General features: G+C 36.1%; 1 protein-coding gene across 1 annotated transcript in view; it reads right to left on the bottom strand.

Annotated features, from left to right (window-relative positions):
• Positions 1-25,909, bottom strand: part of ncana (neurocan a) — a 99,597-nt gene extending 73,688 nt beyond the window's left edge. Inside the window, exon 1 of the mRNA XM_048164072.1 lies at positions 25,585-25,909. The gene's annotated coding sequence lies outside the window, so the exon portion shown is untranslated. The remainder of the gene's footprint in view (positions 1-25,584) is intronic.
• Between the last annotated feature and the right edge of the window lie 1,180 nt (positions 25,910-27,089).

Raw genomic sequence — 27,089 nt, 5'->3', positions numbered from 1 at the left:
TCTAGCGACCACCCATAACTCCCTAGTAACTTCTAATCAACACTCTAAAGACCACCCAGAACCCTCTAGTAACTGCTAATCAACACCCTAGTGACCACCCAGAACCCCCTAACAACCACCTAGCAAAACCCTAGTAACTATCCTGAACACCCTAGTAACTTAGCAACAGCCTAGTGACCACCCAGAACCCCCAGTAACTGCTAATCAACATCCTAGCGACCACCCATAACTCCCTAGTAACTGCTAATCAACACCCTAATGACCACCCAGAACCCTCTAGTAACTGCTAATCAACATCCTAGCGACCACCCATAACTCCCTAGTAACTGCTAATCAACACCCTAATGACCACCCAGAACCCTCTAGTAACTGCTAATCAACACCCTAGTGACCACCCAGAACACCCTAGTAACTGCTAATCAACATCCTAGCGACCACCCATAACCCCCTAGTAACTGCTAATCAACACCCTAATGACCACCCAAAACACCCTAACAACCACCTAGCAAAACCCTAGTAACTATCCTGAACCCCCTAGTAACTTAGCAACAGCCTAGTGACCACCCAGAACCCCCAGTAACTCCTAATCAACATCCTAGCGACCACCCATAACTCCCTAGTAACTGCTAATCAACACCCTAATGACCACCCAGAACCCTCTAGTAACTGCTAATCAACACCCTAATGACCACCCAGAACCCTCTAGTAACTGCTAATCAACACCCTAGTGACCACCCATAACCCCCTAGTAACTGCTAATCAACACCCTAATGACCACCCAAAACACCCTAACAACCACCTAGCAAAACCCTAGTAACTATCCTGAACCCTCTAGTAACTTAGCAACAGCCTAGTGACCACCCAGAACCCCCAGTAACTGCTAATCAACACCCTAGTGACCACCCAGAACACCCTAGTAACTGCTAATCAACATCCTAGCGACCACCCATAACCCCCTAGTAACTGCTAATCAACACCCTAATGACCACCCAAAACACCCTAACAACCACCTAGCAAAACCCTAGTAACTATCCTGAACCCCCTAGTAACTTAGCAACAGCCTAGTGACCACCCAGAACCCCCAGTAACTCCTAATCAACATCCTAGCGACCACCCATAACTCCCTAGTAACTGCTAATCAACACCCTAATGACCACCCAGAACCCTCTAGTAACTGCTAATCAAAACCCTAATGACCACCCAGAACCCTCTAGTAACTGCTAATCAACACCCTAGTGACCACCCAGAACACCCTAGTAACTGCTAATCAACATCCTAGCGACCACCCATAACCCCCTAGTAACTGCTAATCAACACCCTAATGACCACCCAAAACACCCTAACAACCACCTAGCAAAACCCTAGTAACTATCCTGAACCCCCTAGTAACTTAGCAACAGCCTAGTGACCACCCAGAACCCCCAGTAACTGCTAATCAACACTATAATGACCACCCAGAACCCTCTAGTAACTGCTAATCAACACCCTAGTGACCACCCAGAACACCCTAACAACCACCTAGCAAAACCCTAGTAACTATCCTGAACCCCCTAGTAACTTAGCAACAGCCTAGTGACCACACAGAACCCCCAGTAACTGCTAATGAACACCCTAGCGACCACCCATAACCCCCTAGTAACAGCTTAGCAACACCTTAGCTACCACCCAGAACATCGTTGCGACCACTCAAAACACCCAAGCAATGAATGAGCCAAGGAAAGCCGTCTGGCTCACTCAACATCACGGAGCTCTAATGACTGTGAGCGTGAGGAGGCCTCAGCAGGTTCACGAGGGTGTGTGAATCTCGTGTCAGTCAGCAGGACGTGTGAAGTGGTCACATGCGGCGAGGACTCGCTCCCTGATCTGTCTCAACTGGCACCAGCATCCCGACACTCGGCTTACAGCTCACAAACACTCTGCCAACAGCTCCTCCACAGGGAAACATGGAGAGAGAGGATGAGAATATGCCAGCTCATGCCTTGAGAATCAACCCAGCGTTTAAGAGCCAAACAGAACCAGAAAAAGAGAAAGACACAAATAAAAGAGGGATTGAAGACTTATTTACAGGCATGGGAAGGTCGTGCACCAGCTCAGTTTGAGCATTGAAATGTCAGATGAGTTTCTGAGCGAGTGAGCAGCTATTCTCTTTACTGTAAACTCAGACTCGCTGCTGCTCCAGGCGTTTAGCATTTCAATTCCTGAAAGATTCAGCAGCGTTTTTGTCTGAGGTGATTTAACTCGCATTGGTTAGCTGTGCTATTTAGAGCGGTAACTAGAGACGCAGCTGAGGCCGATTCAAGAGCGGGACTTTAACCAATAATCATGCTGGAACTGCAGTATTTATGATAAGCAAACGCTGAGCAGCACTGACCGCAGTCTGTTTACTGACCGTTTGATGCACACTAATACAGTTTTCTTATCAGCCTGCCTGGAAATAAACTTGTGTTTACAAGGTTGATACAGCAGAGAAGAACTAATCAGTGGATTTCCAGCCTGAGTGGGTGGAAAAGTCTATTTATGTCTTTTTTAATTTAACATATATTATATTTATCTGGTATGAAATACAATGAGGTAACACCTTCAACACTAAGGTCACACATTTACACTAAATGCAACCTATATATATATATATATAGTTTAGAGATGCATGATATATCGGCCACAATATCGGTATTGGCCGATATGTTCATTTTTAATGTTATCGTTATCGGTCTGATAAGAACATTGGCTGATATTAAAGCTGATAAATAATGGATTATTTCCTTCAGCTGAGACACTTCAGATGCACACTGTTCACCATTATGGTTATGAATTGCTTGAAATATGATTGAAATCTCTTTAAAGTAGAAAATACAGTTAAGTGCAATGTGCAGCACAAGTCTGTCATATAAGCTACATAATATTATCATGTGATATGTTATAATTGTGTGTTTGGGACATGGCTTTAAATGCTGAGACTTTTGTTTTTGTAATCAGGCTCTCTGAAATTATATAAAAATTTGGATATAGATTTATCGGCCAATATATCGGTTATCGGCTTTCAAATATAAAGAATTATCGGTTATCGGTATCGGCCAAAATGTTTATATCGTTGCTTCCCTAATATATATACTACTATTCAAAAGTTAGGGATCAGTAAGTTATAAAAACATTTAAAATGTTACAAAAGATTTCTATTTCAAATAAATGCTGTTCTTTTGAACTTTCTATTCATTAAAGATTCATGAACAAAAAAAAAAAGTGTCACAAAAATATGAAACGGCACAACTGTTTTCAACAACAATAATCAAATCATCATATTAGAATGATTTCTGAAGGATCATGTGACACTGAAGACTGGAGTAATGATGCTGAAAATTCAGCTTTGATCACAGGATATAAATTACATTCAAAAAAATATTCAAATAGAAAATAGTTTTTTGAAATAGTAATAATATTCCATAATATTTTGGTCAAATAAATGCAACCTTGGTAAGCAAAAGAGACAAAAACTTTCTGACCCCCAAAGATTTTAACTAACAAACGAATCAGTGAATCATTCTTACTGATTACTTGAAATGATTCATCTGAATGAGTTGATTTACTAAAATGAATCAGACTGGATATAGAGGAGAATGTTGTATGTTCAACACGAATAAACAGCAAAAGCTACACAGCGACTTCAGTACAAACAGCTTGTTACTGGAGAAGCTGCATTCTTCACAGCTAAGAGACTGTCACACTGACGAATGTTAGTGGTGCTGATACTTTTAGTTAACAGCCTCTCCAGCACTGTGTGTGTGTGTGTGTGTGTGTGTGTGTGTGTGTGTGTGTGTGTGTGTGTGTGTGACAGATTCAGTTCAGAGAAAGCATCAAATATGATATGATACTATGATAGCTGTTTTAACTTTAATACCTCAGGCTGTTTCTCCGAGTCAGCAATGAGAATAAATAGAGCAAATGCAGTCTTTTGCTTCTTAGATGGTTCTCCTGAAACTACACAGAACAGTAATCTCATTTTTATAGAGTTTCAGAAGAGATCTCAATAATATCTCAAACTGTGCTCAGAGTTCCTAAAGATACCAAAGATAATGTTCTCAATATGAACTCATTAAAAAATGATCTGAGCTGCTCTCCACATTCATTTTATAGCTCTGTACACTTATTGCATGAATCATTTGTTTCTCTTTTTATTTCTGCTATGGGATTTTAAGATACCTGAGCTATGAAAAAGCAACATCTGAGCATTAAAATAAATAAAAAAAGATAAAAACCTCTGATTGACAGCTTGCAAAACAAGTTATATGTCAGACTGACAGAGATATCGCTGATATTTTGTCTGAAATGTCAGGTGAGTCACTTTATGCGATTATAAATGCAATTGTTTTGTTTTTTAAGGCGTCTTCATCTGCATCTTACGCAGAAGAACGGAAACAAACTTTAAAAATGAATCAGAGTGAATGAAATCAATATAATATGACATTTAAAATATTTTAGCACACAAAAATCACTGTGACTTACTTTTAACATTTATATTGCTTCATTCATGATCTAAAAAACTGTGGAAAACGATATTAAAGTCATGCACATCAATACTTGATGAAGTGATGAATATATATTTCAAAAACATCCTATATTGATGTAGGATTTGCTAGTATATTTCACAAATAATTATGAAGTTAAAAGTGAAGACTGAAATAGTATATTCTTGTATAATCTTTGTTTTTATTACAACTTAGAAAATCTTTTTTTTTTTTTTTTTTACAGTTTTTGGGTAAAGTAAATAAATGGGATTTTGTGACAATGCAATAATCTTTTTCTTAAATTGTTTTCCAGTCATTTGTGCACTGAAACTGCTGTGCAATTATTTGATTCTTCCAAATCATTCTATTATTGTGGAATCAAATATATCAGCAGCCGGGACATTTCCCAAACACCAATCACAACACACTGCTCCAGCTGACCAATCAGAGCACATTGTGCTTTTCAGAAGGAGGGGCTTCATAGAGACAGGAACTAAACAGAGCGTTACTGACAGACTGGGAAGAGAGGAGCTGCAACAATGGAGAATATGAGGAAAATAATCAACATTCAAGCAGGAGAACCTGCAAAAACAACATCAAGACTTTGTAAACGGCATAATAGGTCCTCTTTAAAGCTGAAAATGAAAAAAGCCTTTAGTTAGTTTGAGTTTGAGGTCGGACACGACTGACAGTTTCTCAAGTCCGTCACCATCACGAATCAAAGACTAGTTAAACTCTCATCAGCCAAAGTCTGAGCGTCTTTGTCAAGCGAATATAAAGCCCAAAGGCGCTTTGCATGTCTAACGTTTGTGATGAATTCAGTGGCTCTTAATTCCACTTGGCATTTTCTGATTAAATCAGCTTCTGTGTTTTCCAGCTCTCCGCTTCTACATCCAAAACACCCACTGCTGAAACTCAGCGCCAGCGGCTCCCTCCCCATGTGACTTCATCAAAGTGAGACGCGGCTGACACTGATGCGGTCGGGCGTCTTCTGGACGCTGCGGCTGCTGTAATTGGCTGCTGCTGCTGCTTCTTGCTGTTGGTGTTTGACTGGTTTTTGTGAGTCCAGACTCAGTGCCGGATGTCTGAAGGAATGAGGGCAGATGTGAGGACTCGAGTTAGGAAATCAGCAGGGTAAATCATAGAGCTCGATTCAAACACCCAGAATCTTAGTCCTAAATGACAACAATTCGTCTGTGTCTATTAAACCTTTGAAAAAATCATAGCAAGCATTCAGATCTGTGTTCTGATCCAGAGAGAGCAGTTCATATTGTCACAATAGTCATGATAAAAGTTTATAGTTCGGATATAAACACCGATGTCTACAGTAGCGATCAAAATAAAGCAAATCACCTTTTGAAAGTAACTTGACGCTTCAAATAAAAAGGGTATCAATTACATCGTTACACCAGTAGTGACTGTTAAAAAATGTATTTGTCATTGAATCATTCACTCAAGAGATTCGTTCAAAAACGCTGATTCATCCAGTAATGAAACAAGTGAAGCATTTATGAGTGAGTCATTGAATTATTCACTCAACCTGATTTCTAAAAATTTAACATTTTTAAGTAGACTACATCAATAAAGATTTTTATATTCTTTGTCAGAACTCAATTTAATCAGAATCGTGCAGCTCTAGTAAATCATGAAGAGAAACCAGCCTGAAATCTAAACTGTTCTATAAACTCTAAAACATTTTATTGAAAATATTTTACCCTGTCAAAATGCATTTATTTAGATGTTTTTAATTTATATATCCATTTTATTTATTTACTAAAGCACATCTGTTTGGTGCTTCACAACTTTAATATCCTTTTTTATATTTCATTCAATATGGAAAAGTGTCAATAAAGATAATTCAATCCAGTGTTGAAATTATAAACAAAAACTGAAATGAAAAATCTTTCGTTACCTGAAATAAAGCTGAACTAAATTAAAATATAAATATTAGATGGATGGAAAAACTTAAATGAAAATTAGAAATGTTGCTTTAAAGTGATATAAAATAAGTGATACTAAAATGACTAAAACTGAAATGTAAATAAATTAAAGATAAATAGAAATACTTTTAAAAAACATGCCAAAAATATGTTACATGCTTTTGTTATGTGCAAAAAATGACAAAATTACTAAAACTTAAACCAAAAACTGAAAACAATTACTATAATAGTATATAAATATTATTAAGATAACTGTTTCAGTTGGATTATCTATACCCAATATTTGTTTATGAAGTATTTTTATGCATTTTATATTATAGCATCCTCAGTAAACACAATTACTGCATGTTGCAAAGCTAAAGATGCAAATATGCATAAAAATAAACAATAAACAAAAATATTGCATGTTGCTATGCTGTGTGTTTTTCCATATTAGATTACTGCATCCTCAGCATAGCAACATACTAACATTATTTGTGCTGCCTATACAGTAGATTGTCTGAATTGGTCTCTTATGAGGCTCCACTTCTATAGAGACGGTATGAAGTAAGGCAGATCACTGTGAGCGCAGCCGTGATGAGCACAGATTCACTGACGCGGTCAAAGAGTTTCGCTCTGAGATGTTTTCTGCCTCTTCTAATGGACCTGTGCAGCTCATCAGCACATCTGAGAGAAGATAATGAGAGATAATGAGCATTAATGAGCATTTCGCTCCACTCTAATGCCTCTGCAGACTCAAAGAGTAACGGACACATTAAAACAACAAATAACCTCGAACACAACACACCTCAGGAGCTTTCAAAATGCCATCAAACTCTCCAGAGTGAAGCTACATTTTCATGATAATATAAAACAGACAGCTTTATTATATATATATATATATATATATATATATATATATATATTCCCATTCCCTCTGTATATCACATGCTGCCTCTATTTACAGCTCTGTCTCACTCAGACAGAGAGAGTTAGTTAGACAGACAGAATGAAAGCGCTTCTCATCTCACATGCCCACACACATCAGAATGAAGCGTCTCTCCTATTCAAACCAGTCTAAATCTAATCCGGTTCTGGAGCAGCGCTGACATTTACATGCAGGAAAGTCTGTGGGAGTCAAAACCACCCACAGGAAAGACAAATCACACATCTTACAAATAAACAGCAATGAGATCTAATGGAAACTCCCGTACCCCCGTAATCTCACTGTGTCGCCTTTAATAATATACCGTACCGATAACCATGACAATAAAAACATCTATAAATATACCGATATGGTGGCTGATACATCGTGCATCTCTAACGTAAACTTTAAAACAAATTAAAATGAGAAAGTTAAAGTACTAAAATTACTAAAACTAGTAAAGTACATGACAAAATTATCAAAACTTTAACTAAAAGAAAAATGAAAATATAAAATAAAACCTAACCGTAACACTATTATAATATAGGCTATAAACAATGCCAAAATAACTAAATAGATGCACTAAATGTAAAAGTCAATGCAGAGATCGATTCAATACTGCCTTTTCCTCTCAATTATCATGCATCATGTGACCCCGAACACCTGACACATGTAGAAGCACACGGTTTGAAGGTGATGATGAAGGACTGAATTACTCAGGCTGTATGAAGAGACTCGTAAATCTTTCTCACTGAGAGCAGATAAACTAAAGTAGGTGTAAATCAAATGGGTTTACAACTCTACTCAGAGTATATGAACATCAGCAGCCTGCAAGAATAACATGCAGAAAATCGGCTGCATAAATAACACGCTACAGCTCCACAATTGATCGTTAAAAGATCGCAATCTCACCCACGCTTCCTAAATGCCATTGGTTCGGCTCTGTCGATTAAACCTTTTTTATACCTTTAAACCATTAAACCTTTTTTGTCTATTAAACATTATTTCTGTGTTACAATTATTCAAACTATCACAGAAGTACACTGATGTCTATGGTGACGATCAAAATAGAGCAAATCACCTTTTGAAAGTAACTTGATGCTTCAAATAAAGATTGTATGAATTACATCATTACACCAGTAGGTGGTGACAAGTGATTGTTAAAAAATGTATTTGCCACTGAATCATTCATTCAAGAGATTCGTTCAAAAACGCTGATTCATCCAGTAATGAAACAAGTGAAGCATTTATGAGTGAGTCATTGAATCATTCACTCAACCTGATTTCTAAAACTTTAACATTTTTAAATAGACTACATCAATAAACATTTTGTCTAAACTTTATATTCTCTGTCAGAACTCAATTTAATCAGAATCGTACAGCTCTAGGATGCACCGATATGAAAATGTTGGCTGATACTAATAACCAATAATTCTTTATATTTGAAAGCTGATAAACAATATATTGGCTATTATTTTGAGAAATCTAAATCCAAATTTTTATATACTTTTTGAGAGTCTGATTGCAAAAACAAAAGTCTCGCCATTAAAAGTGAGACATTCCTTCATTAAAACCCTGATTCATCCAGTAATGAAACAAGTGAAGTCTTTATGAGTGAGTCATTGAATCATTCATTCAAAAATAAATATATAAATAATTAAAAATGTATATATAAAAGTATATATGCACCAATATGAAAATTTTGGCCGATACGGATAACCGATAATCGATAATTCTTTATATTTGAAAGCAGATAACCGATATATTGGCTGATAAATCTAAATCCAAATTTTTATATAATTTTTGAGAGTCTGATTACAAAAAACAAAAGTCTCGCCATTAAAAGTGAGACATTCCTTCATTAAAACCCTGATTCATCCAGTAATGAAACAAGTGAAGTCTTTATGAGTGAGTCATTGAATCATTCATTCAAAAATAAATATATAAATAATTAAAAATGTATATATAAAAGTATATATGCACCAATATGAAAATTTTGGCCGATACCGATAACCGATAATTCTTTATATTTGAAAGCAGATAACCGATATATTGGCTGATAAATCTAAATCCAAATTTTTATATAATTTTTGAGAGTCTGATTACAAAAACAAAAGTCTCGCCATTAAAAGTGAGACATTCCTTCATTAAAACCCTGATTCATCCAGTAATGAAAACAAGTGAAGTCTTTATGAGTGAGTCATTGAATCATTCACTCAAAAATAAATATATAAATAATTAAAAATGTATATATAAAAGTATATATGCACCAATATGAAATTTTGGCCGATACCGATAACCGATAATTCTTTATATTTGAAAGCCGATAACCGATATATTGGCCGATAAATCTAAATCCAAATTTTTATATAATTTTTGAGAGCCTGATTACAAAAACAAAAGTCTCAGCATTAAAAGCCATGTCCCAAACACACAATTATAATGTTCTCATTTATAATATTATGTAGCTTATATGACAGACTTGTGCTGCACATGTTGCACTTAACTGTATTTTCTTTTTGAAGTGATTTTAATAATATTTCAAACAATTCAAAACCATCATGGTGAACAGGGTGCATCTGAAGTGTCTCAGCTGAAGGAAATAATCCATTATTTATCAGCTTTAATATATCGGCCAAATGTTCTTATTTGGCTGATAACATTAAAAATGAACATATATCGGCCGATACAGTGGCCGATATATATTTTGCATACCTAATATATATATATAGAGAGAATCGTGCAGCTCTATAATATGCAACTTAGAACTAAAGGAATATCACATTATACCTGCTCAGGTTTAAAACATACATCTCCCTTTTTTCATATCTGTAAAACTTTAGTACAAAAAAAAGAGAAAACATAGGCTTATTTATTTTTAAAACAAACTTTCGGCTTTTTTCCAAGCTGTCTTTAAATGTTTAGCACAACCATTCATAAATTGGCACATTAAATTAAATGTGGAAGATTACGCAAGACTGCATTTATGAAAAATTTACACAGAAACTCATTTCGCTCGTGTTTCATGAAGGAAGCCCAATGAATTACACTAACAAACAACAACAATAAACTCAAAAACATATGCTAGCAATATTAGTAAAATAACAATAATAGACAAAACACTCTGCAAATACAATACTTTTGATACCATGCATTTTTGTATGTGAAATGACATGCATGTTTTGTATGCTTACAGCATATGTATTCATATAAATATAGCCTAACATAAAATGCAGATCGATTAAGCACAGTTTTAAATTCTCAACTCAGCTGGAGCCGATTCAACACAGAAAACTGCGTCAGGCATCTTTACAGAGAAACAAACAGATCAAAGTCTCGCCAGTGGCCATAACCGCTCCATGGCCAATTACTTTAGCGCTTTACCATAGACGAGTACAAAAGCAACAGACAAGAATCTTCTCTGAAGGAGGAGAAACATGAAATAATGAAGCTTTAAGCCAGAGGCCTATCAGTCGATGAATCCAGAGAGATAGTAAGACAGTAAATGTGTTTTAATCCACACACCAATAACTCTGTGTGTTTGGACAGATATGAGCCGGCCGAGCTTAATATAGCCAGCGGTCGCAGGTGCCGAGCATCTGAGTGTGAACTGGAAGGAAAACCGAGTGTTAACCAGCTGTCTGGTTGCCATGGTTTCTCTGGAATACCGGGAGACTCAAACTAACCGTAAACGTCTATTGTCTTCTGCATATGGATATGGGTTCACACTCAGTGGTGGTGAGACTCTGCGTCTTAACACATTTCTATTGCAGCTTTTTAAGGTCTGCTGAAAAAGAAACACATATTTTAGATAATTGCACATAATAAAGGCTGAAAAAAATAAATAATGTACAAAATAGGATTTGATAGGGAAAACAATTGCAAGGTTATACTAATTAGAAATCTGTATACTTATTAAATATTATTATTAAAAATAAGTGTTATTTGACAATATTAGGGATTATTTCATTTATTTTAATTGCTAATTGTGAATAAAGAATAACTGGCATTAAAATAGTATACTAAAGATAGCAAAACAAGACGGACTATTAATATATCCATTGCAAAAAGTGTAAATGTTCTGTTGACAGACGTACAGATCATTTTATATGTGCAATCTAATATATTCAGGCTGATTTAGTCAATTTAAATTATTGAAATATATTTAAATAAATTAAATAAATTTGAATGCTCCCTGACAAAATATTTTTACTATGTATTTTTTTTAAAAAGATACAAAATAGGATTCTATAAAGAAATCAATTGTAATGTTATAAATTAAAATATATTTATAATTAATAATTTGTATGTTACCTGACAAAATATTTTTACTGTGTAATTTAAAAAAAATACAAATAGGATTTTATAAAGAAAACAATTGTAATGTTATATATTAAAATATGTTTATTATAATTATTAAATATTATTAGTACAAATAAATGTATATTGAGAATATTAAATATATAAAAAATAATATTTTTCATAATTTAATAAAATAGCATTAAAAATGATTGAAAATGATGAAACTAAAGATAGCAAAACAAGACAGATTTTTGTAAAAAGTGTAAATGTTCTTTTGACAGACTTACAGATGATTTTATATTGTGCAATCTAATATATTCAGGCTGATTTAGTCAATTTAAATTATTGAAATACATTTAAATAAATTAAATAAATTTGCATGCTCCCTGACAAAATATTTTTACTATGTAATTTAAAAAAAAAAAAATATATATATATATATATATATACAAAATATGATTCTATAAAGAAAACAATTGTAATGTTATAAATCAAAATATATTTATAAAAATTAATAATTTGCATGTTACCTGACAAAATTTTTTACTGTGTAATTTAAAAAAAGATACAAAATAGGATTTTATAGAGAAAACAATTGTAATGTTATAAATTAAAATATATTTATAATAATTAAATATTATTAGTACAAATAAATGTTATTTGAGAATATTAAATATATAAAAAATAATATTTTTCATAATTTAAAAAAAATAGCATTAAAAATGATTGAAAATGATGAAACTAAAGATAGCAAAACAAGACAGATTTTTGTAAAAAGTGTAAATGTTCTTTTGACAGACTTACAGATGATTTTATATTGTGCAATCTATATATTCAGGCTGATTTAGTCAATTTAAATTATTGAAATACATTTAAATAAATTAAATAAATTTGCATGCTCCCTGACAAAATATTTTTACTATGTATTTTTTTAAAAAAAGATACAAAATAGGATTCTATAAAGAAAACAATTGTAATGTTATAAATTAAAATATATTTATAATTAATAATTTGTATGTTATCTGACAAAATATTTTTACTGTGTAATTTAAAAAAAAATACAAATAGGATTTTATAAAGAAAACAATTGTAATGTTATAAATCAAAATATATTTATAAAAATTAATAATTTGCATGTTACCTGACAAAAATTTTTACTGTGTAATTTAAAAAAAAAAAAAAGATACAAAATAGGATTTTATAGAGAAAACAATTGTAATGTTATAAATTAAAATATATTTATTATAATTATTAAATATTATTAGTACAAATAAATGTTATTTGAGAATATTAAATATATAAAAAATAATATTTTTCATAATAAAAAAAAATAGCATTAAAAATGTTTGAAAATGATGAAACTAAAGATAGCAAAATAAAACAGACTTTTGTAAAAAGTGTAAATGTTCTGTTGACAGACTTACAGATGATTTTATATTGTGCAATCTAATATATTCAGGCTAATTTAGTCATGTTAAATTATAGAAATAAATTTAAATAAATTAAATAAATTTGCATGCTCCCTGACAAAATATTTTTACTATGTAATTTTTAAAAAAAATATATATATACAAAAATGATTCTATAAAGAAAACAATTGTAATGTTATAAATCAAAATATATTTATAAAAATTAATAATTTGCATGTTACCTGACAAAAATTTTTACTGTGTAATTTAAAAAAAGATACAAAATAGGATTTTATAGAGAAAACAACTGTAATGTTATAATTTAAAATATTTTTATAATAATTATTAAATATTATTAGTACAAATAAATGTTATTTGAGAATATTACATATATATAAATTAATATTTAATTGTTAATTAAAAAACTGGCATTAAAAATGATAAAACTAAAGATAAAAGTGTAAACGTTCTGATGACAGACTTACAGATGATTTTATCTGATCTGAACCCTTTCATTCATGCAACCTAATATATGAAATATTAGGTTATTTAAATAATAAAAACAGGAAATTTACATGCAATTTCCAAATTACTACTTTTTAATGATCACGTTTGCACACATCTGCCTCTGTAAGTGAACAGAAAAACACAAATTCTGCTGCTTTAGCAACCAAAATACGCTTGAAGGCACTCGATATCAGCGTCTGTCTACGTGTCACGTGAGGAGAACAGACTATAAACACAAAGAAACTGAGAGCCCTTCCTTTGTTCGACTGTTTCTCTCTCTCTCTCATTAACTGCCCATAACACGTCTATGGTGAAAGGCTGAGGGGGGCTGGGAAAGACCTCCTGCGGACCGACGGAGCGAGCGCTAAAGGAGCTGCAATTAAAGACAAAGATGTTGGAGAATAATAGCAGGTTCCTTTTCTTGTGAAATGGGATTACATTAGTGAGAGTCATTATCAATGATAGAAAAAGATACTAAACTGCACATACAAATAAAGACAGTTTTGTCTTTTTTTGCAATGCTTTTTAGAATCAGAATGAAATTTATTGGCAAGAATGTTTACACACACAAGGAATTTTTCTTGAAATTGAGTGTGTGTGTGTGTGTGTGTGTGTGTGTGTGTGTGTGTGTGTGTATAAGTGAGAATCCCTCTGACACACCGGAGCTGTCCAGTGCTGAAACACAGTCACATGGGCTTCTCATACTGAAAACTACAGCTACATTATTAACTCTGAGTTAAATCAATTTTGTTTTTTTCTTCTTTTTTTCAAATTTCACATCCAATTGAACTCTTTCCCCAACAGAGTTTTTATTTATTTATTTTTAAGTTGCCAGCCAGCGCCAGCATTATTGATCATTTTGGTAAAACTTTTGTTGTATGAATATCTGAACAATACAATATATCAAAAGAAAGAGCAAAGCGTCTGCTTTTAAATGAAAAAAAAAAAAAAACATTTTATTCTAGCCTCAATCATTCTTTCTTTATCAACTCTTAAATGTGGGTAAGTTTCATAAAAAGAAACATTTTGAACAAAAAGCTGAGAAAATTGCATTCGATCGATGATCAAAACACAGATGGAGTAGATCGAGTCCATCAAGCTTCACGGTCGCTTCCTCTTCATGGATCGATATTTCATTCAGTAACGTTAGGCAGTTTTGATTTATATGCTGTTTAATGTTTGACGATGCGTTCTGTCGCTTGTTTCTGCTTCTTCTTCGCCTGTGTTTTGATCTGGAGATTCTGAAGATGTGTAATAGCGCCCCCTACCGTATAACAGTGAAAACATGGATTGCCAGAAAATTCCGTCAATGATGGGGAAAGAGTTCATTTATCTTTATTTGACCTTTCCAACATGTTTATGTAATTCGTGGAGCATCGCAGAGCAGTGCAAGACGAGCATTTGTGGCTTAAAAAGTATATAAATGTTTATTTTTTTAGAAAATGAGCGATGGTTTATCTAGATAAGACTCTTATTCCTCGTCTGGGATCATGTAGAGCTCTTTGAAACTGACATTTGGACCTTCAACCCGTTGAACCCCAGTGAAGTCCACTATATGGAGAAAAATCCTGGAATGTTTTCCTCAAAAACCTTCATTTCTTTTCGACTGAAGAAAGAAAGACATGAACATCTTGGATGACATGGAGGTGAGGAAATTATGAACTAATCCTGCTTCATCACTACACTTTCAAAAAAGCAACTATCAATGCAGTTAAAACCAATATACAGGACAACCACTAAACACAGCATACATCAGTTAATTAAAATGTTTTTCAAACACTGACACAGAAAGTTTGTGCAACTATACAAAGCACGATTATTTCAAAAGTGCGAAATGTTAATTAACCCAGGGTTAAAAAGGTGTCAAACCAGCATTAACTGTAGCGTGAAAACACAAAAGACACATGCATCCTCGAGAGGAACATGCCAAGAACAAGGCAGTTTGATATGATATGTGTGAATGTATCTCTTGCTGCTTATAAAGGAAGCTGATAATTTCCAATTATCTCATGAATATGATATGTCTAGATCAAAAACTCACAGGCTATTCCCAGAGTAATGCTCTCATGCACCGTAAGCAGCGTACAGAAATAAAGGTGTTAAACTAAGGAGAAGACAAATGTTCTTAGGGATGACTTCTATTCCCAGACCTCATTTACGGTATACTCTGCATGCACGCATGCAGTACGGCTGTTGTCTGGGTTGGTCTGATCTCGAACGCATTCAAACCTTCATGACTTCTATTGAACTAGACGCCCTGCAGCAGAGCAACACCAATTTACCCACAATCCCATATAGGAAAGAAAAATCACAAATTAGATCTCTATACAATCTAAGTAGATTCTTCTAGACGGTAATGAGATTAAAGGGATGGCAATGGAGCCTTTTGCTAAAGTCTCCTGCTTTTCAAATATGCCTCCTCTAGAGGTTTAAAGGATCAAACTCTTTTCCAAAACCAAATTGTGCAATCAATCAAAATTTCATTGGTCAGTTTCAGTCTGAGCAATAAAGGTTTATTCTACAAACTTCTCAGAAGTTTTAAAAGTAAACTGCTTTTTCAGCCCAGCGGTGATTCAGCGTGTATTAATGAACTGATGTTTAACTTAATTAAACCAGCGTGAACTTTGACAAACATTATCAGAAGATTCTGCATGTGTGCGCAGCGGTCCTCTACAATGAGTCAACGCATGGGGTTGATTTCACTATCCACATAAAATGCATAATCATGTTAAAAATTGTGCTTTCAAAAAGGATTTCACAGCCTGAGAACATTTTCCAGAGTTAGTTAATGCAGAAATAAAAAATAATGCCATCATTTACTCACTCTCATGTTGTTCCAAACCTGTAAGACTTTATTCATGGAGAGCTGTTTTCCACCAAATTAAAGAATAAAATGGCCTTCAAGCTCAAAAAAGACAAAATAAAAACACTGTCCATAAGATTGGGCAGAAAACTGGTATCATTTTTATTTCTTTTCATAAATCATTACTATTGGTCAGCCGTCTTGTTTTTCTGTGGGTTTTGCCAAACCAATGAACAGTATTAAAGAGAGCTTGCAACTCCATTGGATTCTCAAACTGTCAGTCAAAACTTGTAACTCCTCCCGCCTCTATCATGAATGGAGGATCATGGACCGTTTCTGCTTGTTTGCAATGCAATGGTAAATAAAGAACTGTTTGTTTGAACAAGTACTGTGTTTTCTTTACTCAAGAAACACTATATATATATAAAGACTCATGTTTTATGTGTTTGAGGAGCGGAGAAGTGCATTTGTTGTCGAGTCACAGCCAGTAGGGGAGAGTGGGGTAAGATGAGCCAGTGGGTAAGTTGACCCACCCCCTGTATCTTGGCAGCAATACACATTTATTGTCATGTGACCATATATTTTGGGAACCACCCATCATTTCTGCCAGACTGTGAAAAGGAGAAGCACATTGGGAAGGCAGCCATTTACTTTAAAACCTGTTTTTGGCTTGTCGAAGTAAAATTTTGGCATAACAGATGTAATGGCTGATACAACAAAGCAAATTTGTCCAGGTCTAAAAATATTTATGATGCATATTGGTGATTTACATATAAAACCATGCAAATCATTTAGTTAAATATTAGCCTGAAGCCAAAATGGCAGCTCTGAGGCAAAGTGAGCCAAATGCTGTGGGGTAAATTGAGCCAAGTGTTTTAACTTACACCACCATAAGGCACTTTTATTCATATGTGACATTTATTTATTCATTCTAATTTCATTTTTATTTAATTTTACTCAACAAACTCTCTGTTTAGTCTGTTTTATGGGAAGGTTACAACTTTGGTGTTCAACTTATTGTTTCAGAAATGCAAACAATTAAAGATATTGAAATTTCAACTTCATTTGTTTAGTTTTATGTTGTTTAAGTTAGCTTTAAGAAAAGAAATATGAATATTTGTAAAAGGAAATTTGATTATTAAATTCGTTTTTAAAAGAGGTAAATTACAATTTCACATTTGAAGTTTGATTCAGATTCAGTTAGATGGTCAGTTTACACACACACCTACTGACTCGGATCAACTTACCCCTAACCTGGGGTAAATTGAGCCACAGGAACACTTTTTTTTATAAGAAGCCATATTTTTAGAACCCTTTGTCATAGATATATTCCAATCATTTAAAATGATAGGAAACATCCTGAAATTACTTTAGATACTTTCATTGTACTTCTGCCTCATTTTCCTTTATCTTGGACCACATAAGTAAAAAATGGCTCATCTTACCCCACTCTCCCCTAAAAAGCCATTACATTTCTTGAAAAGCAGAGTTTTGGAGATACAAAGTTTCTGCCCAACAGCGACGATATATTTCAAGTCTTCAAATATTCATACAACAGAAATGTAAGCCGCAAACACTGAAAACCTTCTCCTCGTAGCTCTAAAATCGTATTTAGGTTGCGTGAGTAAATATTTGTATGGTACTTTCACAGTTCTGTCATTTTTGGAGCCCATCCTATTCTGCTTTCATTAACGTCAAGTCACATTTATTTATATAGCACTTATAAAACGATACAAAATTTTACAACACTACATTGTTTCAAAGCAGCTTTACATTAATAAACAGGAAAATAACAGTGATAATGTTGTGAAATTCATCAATTATGAAACCAATTCAATTCAAGCTCTACAAAAGACAATAGTGTCTTTATTTAATATTGAACACTAATTGTCTTCTAAACCCCAACTGAGCAAGCCAATGGCAACAGCGACAAGGAACCATGGATTGTATGGAAAAAAGCAGTGTGAACATTCTTCAAAATGTCTCCTTTTGTGGAAGAAAGAAACTCATATGGGTTTAGAGCACATGATGGTGAGTAAATGGTTGAATTATCATGTCGAAAGCATATGCATTACAAAATAACCACAGAATAATGTTGAAAGGTTCTGGAGGCGACAGACGTGTTTCTGATGGTGTGCCCGAGTTGTCGTGTGTCTGGCCGGCTGCCAAAGACCCTCCTGTGAACCTACACACATCCAGACACGATTAATTATGCATGAGACTCACTGAAGAACCACGAGCCGACAGTGTTCTTGAGAAGCTCCTGTGTTTGCACACAAAGGTTACAAGTGTGTGCTTGTTTCTGTGCTTTTTACTTTTTCTGAAATAAATATGTGGCATTTGCCCAAGTAAAACTTACCACACTGCTAAAGTGTTGTGGGTGGTTGCCAGGGTGTCACTATGCAGTTGCCAGGGTGTTGCTTTGCAGTTGCTAGGATGTTGTGGGTGGTTGCCAGGGTGTCACTATGCAGTTGCCAGTGTGTTGCTTTGCAGTTGCTAGGATGTTGTGGGTGGTTGCCAAGGCATTGCTACGCAGTTCCTAGAGTGTTGCAAAGCTGTTGCTAGGGCATTGTGTTTTGTTGCCAGGGTGTTGATTTGCAGTTGCTAGGGTGTTGTGGGTGGTTGCCAGGGTGTTGCTATGCAGTTGCCAGGGTGTTGCTTTGCAGTTGCTAGGATGTTGTGGGTGGTTGCCAAGGCATTGCTACACAGTTGCTAGAGTGTTGCAATGCAGTTGCTAGGGCATTGTGGGTTGTTGCCAGGGTGTTGATTTGAAGTTGCTAGGGTGTTGTGGGTGGTTGCCAGGGTGTTGCTATGCAGTTGCTAGGGTGTTGTGGGTAGTTGCCAGGGCATTGCTATGCAGTTGCTAGGGCACTGTGGGTGGTTGCAAGAGAATTGCTATGCAGTTGCTAAAGTGTTGCTTTGCAGTTGGTAGAGCATTGTAGGTGGTTGCCAGGGTGTTGCAATGCAGCTGCTAGGGTGTTGTGGGTGGTTGCCAAGGTGTTGCCAAGCAGTTGCTAGGATGTTGTGGATGGTTGCCAAGGCATTGCTACGCACTTGCTAGAGTGTTGCAAAGCAGTTGCTAGGGCATTGTGGGTGGTTGCCAGGGTGTTGCTTTGCAGTTGCTAGGATGTTGTGGATGGTTGCCAAGGCATTGCTACGCACTTACTAGAGTGTTGCAATGCAGTTGCTAGGGCATTGTGTTTTGTTGCCAGGGTGTTGATTTGCAGTTGCTAGGGTGTTGTGGGTGGTTGCCAGGGTGTTGCTATGCAGTTGCCAGGGTGTTGCTTTGCAGTTGCTAGGATGTTGTGGGTGGTTGCCAAGGCATTGCTACACAGTTACTAGAGTGTTGCAATGCAGTTGCTAGGGCATTGTGGGTTGTTGCCAGGGTGTTGATTTGAAGTTACTAGGGTGTTGTGGGTGGTTGCTAGGGTGTTGTGGGTAGTTGCCAGGGCATTCCTATGCAGTTGCTAGGGCACTGTGGGTGGTTGCAAGAGAATTGCTATGCAGCTGCTAAAGTGTTGCTTTGCAGTTGGTAGAGCATTGTAGGTGGTTGCCAGGGTGTTGCAATGCAGCTGCTAGGGTGTTGTGGGTGGTTGCCAGGGTGTTGCTATGCAGTTGCTCGGGTATTGTGGATGGTTGCCAGGGTGTTGCTATGAAGTTGCTAGGGTGTTGTGGGTAGTTGCCAGGGCATTGCTATGCAGTTGCTAGGGCACTGTGGGTGGTTGCAAGACAATTGCTATGCAGTTGCTTGAGTGTTGCTTTGCAGTTGGTAGGGCATTGTAGGTGGTTGCCAGGGTGTTGCTATGCAGCTGCTAGGGTGTTGTGTGTGGTTGCCAGGGCATTGCTATTCAGTTGCTAAGGCATTGTGGGTGGTTGCCAGGGTATTGCAATGCAGATGCTAGGGTATTGTGGGTGGTTGCCAGGGCATTGCTATGCAGTTGCTAGAGTGCTGCTTTGCAGTTACTAGGGCATTGTGGGTGGTTGCCAGGGTGTTGCTATGCAGTTGCTAGGTTGTTGTGGGTAGTTGCCAGGGCATTGCTATGCAGTTGCTAGGGCACTGTGGGTGGATGCCAGAGAATTGCTATGTAGTTGCTCGAGAGTTGCTTTGCAGTTGGTAGGGCATTGTAGGTGGTTGCAAGAGAGTTGCTATGCAGTTGTTGGGTTGTGTGGGTGGTTGCCAGGGCGTTACTTTGCAGATGCTAAGTCCAACTAAAAAGATATTCTTTGATATTTTGCTCTGTTCATGTATGTGCGAAATTGTTGGTAAATACAAACGTACATCTCATCATTTAGAAGAGTAATTCCAACAAGCCACACTCTGAGGTATTGTTCATGTAATGAGTCCAAGACTTAGTGTTAGGGGTTTGTACAAATCACTAACAATAAAGATGAACAACGGTGATAGTGAAGCTTGACTTAAACACCACTAATGAGGCACATTTCAGTTGTTTAGTTGCACTTGATGCTCATTTCTGCTTAGTTAAACCACCTCTACGCTCCACTGCAGAAAGTCCAGTATGCAGATGGTCAGCAGAATAAACCAATCAATACAGCAGAGTGTTTAAACCCAGAACAGCAGCGTGTTTGTTAAAGAAACATCACGTCCACATCACTTCATCAGCTGCTGATCCATGGAGATGAAGGACTTAACGGCAAATACAGACTAAGCTCTGAGCAAACAGCCACTGTCACACAAACACTGAGAAACGTGTCTTATAAAGGACACTAAGGTCATGAACGCACAATACAGACCAATGAATAATTCACAATAAGGCTCTAAGTTTTACATGCTTCAGGTGAAATCAGAAATTTTTATGCACAATAAAAAGAGGCTAACAATGTGGCTAAATCTGGTGTAGGATTTCCATAACACATTGAATTACATGTGAAATTTTGAAGTAGAAAGACTTTTATTGGAATTTTTTTATTTTATTGGAAAACATAGACAACAACTTAGATAAATAATTATTTACAGTGTACTTTAGAAATATGGTATTTTTGAACTGGAAAAAAATCTATATTTTTCACTTTCAATATCAGCCAAATCAGAGCAATTATGATATTTTTAAAACATTCAAAATCCAGGTGATATATCCATGCTAAATCCAAGTCATAATCCACCCCGAAATCTAAAATTATATTTTACATAAAGACATTTTTTATGCCATTAAGCTATTATGATTTTGAAGTTGGGTTGAAAATGGACAAACCCAGCGGTTGGGTTAAATGTTTGCCCAACATGGATAGTTTTATTTAACTCAATTATTATTTAAAAATGACTATATGTCTGGCTTAAAATTAACCCAGAATAGGTTGGAAATTAAAAATCAGACACATAATTAGATGCAACAATAATAATCAAAAGGTGAACATTTATTAATAAGCAATTTAATACATGTTAATCATTAACCTTATTAATAAATGTCCATTTAATAAACATATTAATAAATGTTAATTTCCAACATACTTTGGGTTCATTTTAAGCAAGAAATACAGTAATTTTTAAACAATTGTTGAGTTAAATGAAACTACCCAGCAGGTTGAGCAAACATTTAACCCAACTGCTGGGTTTGTCCATTTTCAACCCAACTTGGGTTGTTTTTAACCCAGCATTTTTTAGATTGTAGATTGCCACAAAATCATATGATAGTATTTAAGACAATTAAGCACATTTGCCGCAAATTCTCATTAAATTAATGCAAAACAAAACAAAAAAAAATATTATTGTAACAATACAATAAAGAAACCCATTTAGTTTGGACACAATTATTTTTTTAAATATATTTAAATGCAGCCCAACTACCATCATGATTTGCTAAATATTTTAAAATGTAAAAAATATATAATTATTTTTTGCAATATGGCAATGAGAAATGGAGGGTGTTTAAATGTCATGAAAATAATGTCACAATGCTGTAATGTCAGTCTCAATGGAATCTATATTACCTATAGACTATATAGACAATATAGACTGTCAATGAGTGTTTTCAGTGCTCACATAGGCTCTGTGCGAGAGAGAGAGAGAGAGCGGTGAGTGTCATGAAGTGGACATACAGCTGGATAAGAGCCTCTCTGACATTGTATTGAGCTGATTTTTGAACAGACGGGGTGTTTAAGAGGACAAAGACGCAGACAGCTGCAGGAGAAGAGAGAGAGAGAGAGAGAGTCTTCATTTTATATATTTTCATATGTATAGTAGTTCTATAAATGTCAGTCAAACTGCTACAATTTAAATCTAAATGAAAATGTGTGTGAAAAAAAAGAGAAAGAAAGAGGGGTTCGTACTGCATCGATCAGTCGCTGAAACACAAAGGCTGACCAGATTGATCAGATTTGTGAACTATACATAACACCTGACCTCGAGCCCTGATTTCTCTCGGATCGCCCCGACCCGTTCACCCTCGGCTCCCTTTACCCCTAAAACACCACCAATAAATCCATCACCATTAATCCTCTTATTTTCACCCTAACCTCTCATTGTGGTCTTCTAAAGCCGCACGTCAATTTGGGCCCGAGCTTGAGAAAATCACAAGCTGCAGACAATCCCGAAGGAAATACTTATGGAGAATCCTGGCAGCTGTCTGAGCCGCCCGTGATTATGATGTCACAGCACCGCGGTCAGTGGGTCTGAAGAGCGCCCTCATGGCCGACGAGGCTGTGAAGAGGTGCCGGGATGAATAATAAATTGCCCGCAGCTGCAGGGGACTTTTTGATCTCAAGCAACTTCAGTAAAGCTGCCAAAGGGAACAAGATCTTAGCCTATACCTCTCGCCTGGAACTGTCGAACACACTTACTGAGGCTCACGGACACTGATATCTCTCTTCTGCTATAAAGGAGCAGCGAGAGCATTCATAAGCAGATATTTACATCTGTACAAGATGAAAACAGCAACATAAATAAACTGATCTGAGCTCTGAGACATGCAGTCGTTGCCTTAGGGAACCATAGAGAGTATTACAAAAGGAAGCACATTTTTATGTAGTATTTTTATGGTGTTTCACTTGCTTTGATTTTAACTTGACTAAACATTTAAATGCACATCCTGCAAAATCTTGCGACTTGCAATGCAATTGTGTGATTTTGACATTTCTTATAACTTTTACTGTATTATTCTATCTTTTTCTGCATTCCACTTCTGCGGCTTGTATACTAATCTACACACTGGGTTAAAAACAACCCATGTTGGGTTGAAAATGGACAAAACCAGTAATTGGGTTGTTTTGACCCAGTGGTTGGGTTATGTTTGCCCAACATGCTGGGTAGTTTTATTTAACCCAACTATTGTTTAAAAATGACTGTATGTCTGGCTTAAAATGAACCCAAAGTATGTTGGAAATTAAAAATCAGACACATGATCACTAGAGGCAACAATAGCCCAATCACTGGGTTTGCTAAAGTGATTATTTCAAAAGATACACTCAAAAAAAAAAAAAAATGCTGGGTTAAAAACAACCCAAGTTGGGTTGAAAACGGACAAACCCAGTGATTAGGCTGTTTTAACCCAGAGACTGGGCTGTTTTAACCCAGCATTTGGGTTGTTTTAACTCAGTTTTAACCCAGCATGTAGGTTGTTTTAACCCAGCATTTGGGTTGTTTTAACCCAGCATTTGGGTTGTTTTAACCCAGCGACTAGGTTGTTTTAACCCAGTGATTGGGCTGTTTTAACCCAGCATTTGAGTTGTTTTAACCCAGCGATTGGGCTGTTTTAACCCAGTGACTGGGCTGTTTTAACCCAGCATTTGGGTTGTTTTAACCCAGCGACTAGGTTGTTTTAACCCAGTGATTGGGCTGTTTTATCACAGCATTTGAGTTGTTTTAACCCAGCGATTGGGCTGTTTTAACCCAGTGACTGGGCTGTTTTAACCCAGCATTTGGGTTGTTTTAACCCAGCGACTAGGTTGTTTTAACCCAGTGATTGGGCTGTTTTATCCCAGCTTTTGGGTTGTTTTAACCCAGCGATTGGGCTATTTTAACCCAGCATTTGGGTTGTTTTAACCCAGTGATCGGGGTGTTTTAACCCAGTGATTGGGCTGTTTTAACCCAGCATTTAGGTAGTTTTAACCCAGTGATTGGGGTGTTTTAACCCATTGGGTGTTTTAACCCAGCATTTGGGTTGTTTTAACCCAGCGATTGGGCTGTTTTAACCCAGCATTTGGGTTGTTTTAACCCAGCGATTGGGCTGTTTTAACCCAGCATTTGGGTTGACTGGGCTGTTTTAACCCAGCATTTGGGCTGTTTTAACCCAGTGATTGGGCTGTTTTAACCCAGCATTTGGGTTGTTTTAACCTAGTTTTAACCCAGTGATTGGGCTGTTTTAACCCAGTGATTGGGCTGTGATTGGGCTGTTTTAACCCAGTGATTGGGCTGTTTTAACCCAGCATTTGGGTTGTTTTAACCCAGTGATTGGGCTGTTTTAACCCAGCGGTTGGGTTAAATGTTTTATTTAGGTAGTTTTATTTAACTTTTAAAAATTACTGTATTGCTCACTTAAAATGAACCCAAAGTATCTTGGAAATTAACATTTATTAATATGTTTAATAAATGAACATTTAACAATTTTAACAAGTTTAATGAATAATAATTAAACAATAAACATTTATTAAATTGGTTATTAATAAATGTTCACCTTTTGATTATTATTGTTGCCTCTAGTAATTATGTGTCTGATTTTTAATTTCCAACCTATTCTGGGTTCATTTCAATTTTCAACCCAACTTGGGTTGTTTTTAACCACATTTTCATTCATGCATTTAGCAGTCACTTTCATCCAAAGCAACTTACAAAAGAGAAAATATCAAATACTTAAGAGCCAAGATATGTTGCATAGTTTATGATAAAACGCTAATAATGTTCTAGCTAATGAAAAAAAATAAATGTAAATAGATGAGGCTCTTTCAATCAATGCACATCAATCCGAGTTTCTTGTGGCATGCACCACGAATCTCCCACAAAGAAGGCGCAATATTTCCACATTCACAACATCAAGTCATGCAAGCAGAGATTACAGCATGCTGTCCAAACCGATTTGTATGAGATTACAGACATCTAGATGGTTAAATCGGATTTGAAATATCAGACATCCACCAAACCCCCTACAGCTGTATGTCTACTGCTATTAACCCGCAAGTAATATGATAATGATGCAAAGACCCGATTAATGAGATAATGATAGAACCCGCAAGTAATATGAGGTTATGATATGAAGTGTCCTCTCACCTGGAGTTGTTGAAGTTGTCAGAGCTCAGAGTACGAGTCCTCACCGGCTGAATGGAGGAAGATCAGCTGAGCAGAACCGAACCGAAGTGCGGATGCTCCGGTGCCTCTGGCGGAGAAAGAGCCTATCTCATCCGAGTCTGCTGGAACTTCAGTCACATGAAATGAATTGAACTCCACCAATGAAGCTGCAAAATGCTCTTGAACAGTTTCCGATGGTAAGGCAATGACAAGCACCGGGTACGTCCGCGGACGAGACACGCGCAGATTGACGCCGGTCTCTCCGCAGCGGCGCCTCCGTCTACTGGAGGAGAGATCAGAAACAAAAGGGTGCTGAAGACGAAGAGGAGCACAGCACTCCACAAACCCCCTCCCGAACCCGAGAGAGAGAGAGAGAGAGAGAGAGAGAGAGAGAGAGAGAGAGAGGAGCATTCACATTTGAATAGAACTCACGGGAGAATACATCAATATATCATGACCGTTAACAAATCATTTTAGGTTCCTATTGCATTATAGATTAGCTAGGTATTTTCGCAGCGGATAGAGGTTCTTTAGTTCCATAAAGAACCTTTAACATCCATGGAACCTTTCCATTAAACAAAATGTTCCTTATAGTGAAAAAAAAATGGTTCTTTGTGGAACCAGAAGTGATTATTCCATGCATGGCATTGCTGTGAAAACCCCTTTTTTGGAAACTTTATTTTTAAGAGAGCAATATGAAAATGTTGTGTTAGGTAATCTGGTTTAATAAGTGTAAAATAGCAAATAATATGACTTAAGTAACCTGAATAGCATGCCAACCAAAGTCATTTTTAAAGGGAACCTATTATGCAAAATTCACTTTTGCATGGTGTTTGGATATAAATGTGTGTTGGCAGTGTGTGTACACAAACACCCTATAATGATAAAAATCCAACCACTCCATTTTTTTAATCCCCATAAATCATAAGCAGTGTCTCAGAACAAGCCGTTTGCACGTTCCTGGCAGTGTGACGTCACTTTAGCCACAGGCCCCGCCCACGGATGTTGACAGACGCTTCTGTTTGAACGTAGAACCGCCCTGAGCGAGTTCACAGCGAGTTGTACACAGTCCGCCATTGCTGCACTGACGAGAACGTCTCCCAAGCGTTTTAGGTGTTCTGTAGCTGGATGGATTAATCCACATAGCTCTCTCCATTTATTCCCGAAATCTGAGCCACTGAAGACGAGGTGGATTCATTTTGTTTTCGAATACAATGCTCCCTCAACTCTACCGAAATTCGTGCAAATCATTTCACACTGGACTGCTTTGTGAACTAATGTCAATACAAAGAGACAATACAAAACAGAGGTTGTGCTAAAAAGTCGTTACTCAAGGATAGATCAGTAATCTGTTCATGATCCAGCTTACAGTCTCCAGAGTGATACTGGATACGGCAGTAATGAAGGTGAGAGCACTTTATTACAGTTCATCGGAGTTGATTTAAAGATATAAAGTTTACCAGTTTATTAAGCACCACCTGAAAAGG

The sequence above is a fragment of the Megalobrama amblycephala genome, linkage group LG17, assembly GCF_018812025.1.
Source record: "Megalobrama amblycephala isolate DHTTF-2021 linkage group LG17, ASM1881202v1, whole genome shotgun sequence".
NCBI classification, from domain to species: domain Eukaryota; kingdom Metazoa; phylum Chordata; class Actinopteri; order Cypriniformes; family Xenocyprididae; genus Megalobrama; species Megalobrama amblycephala.
This window is presented reverse-complemented; position numbering and strand designations above follow the sequence as displayed.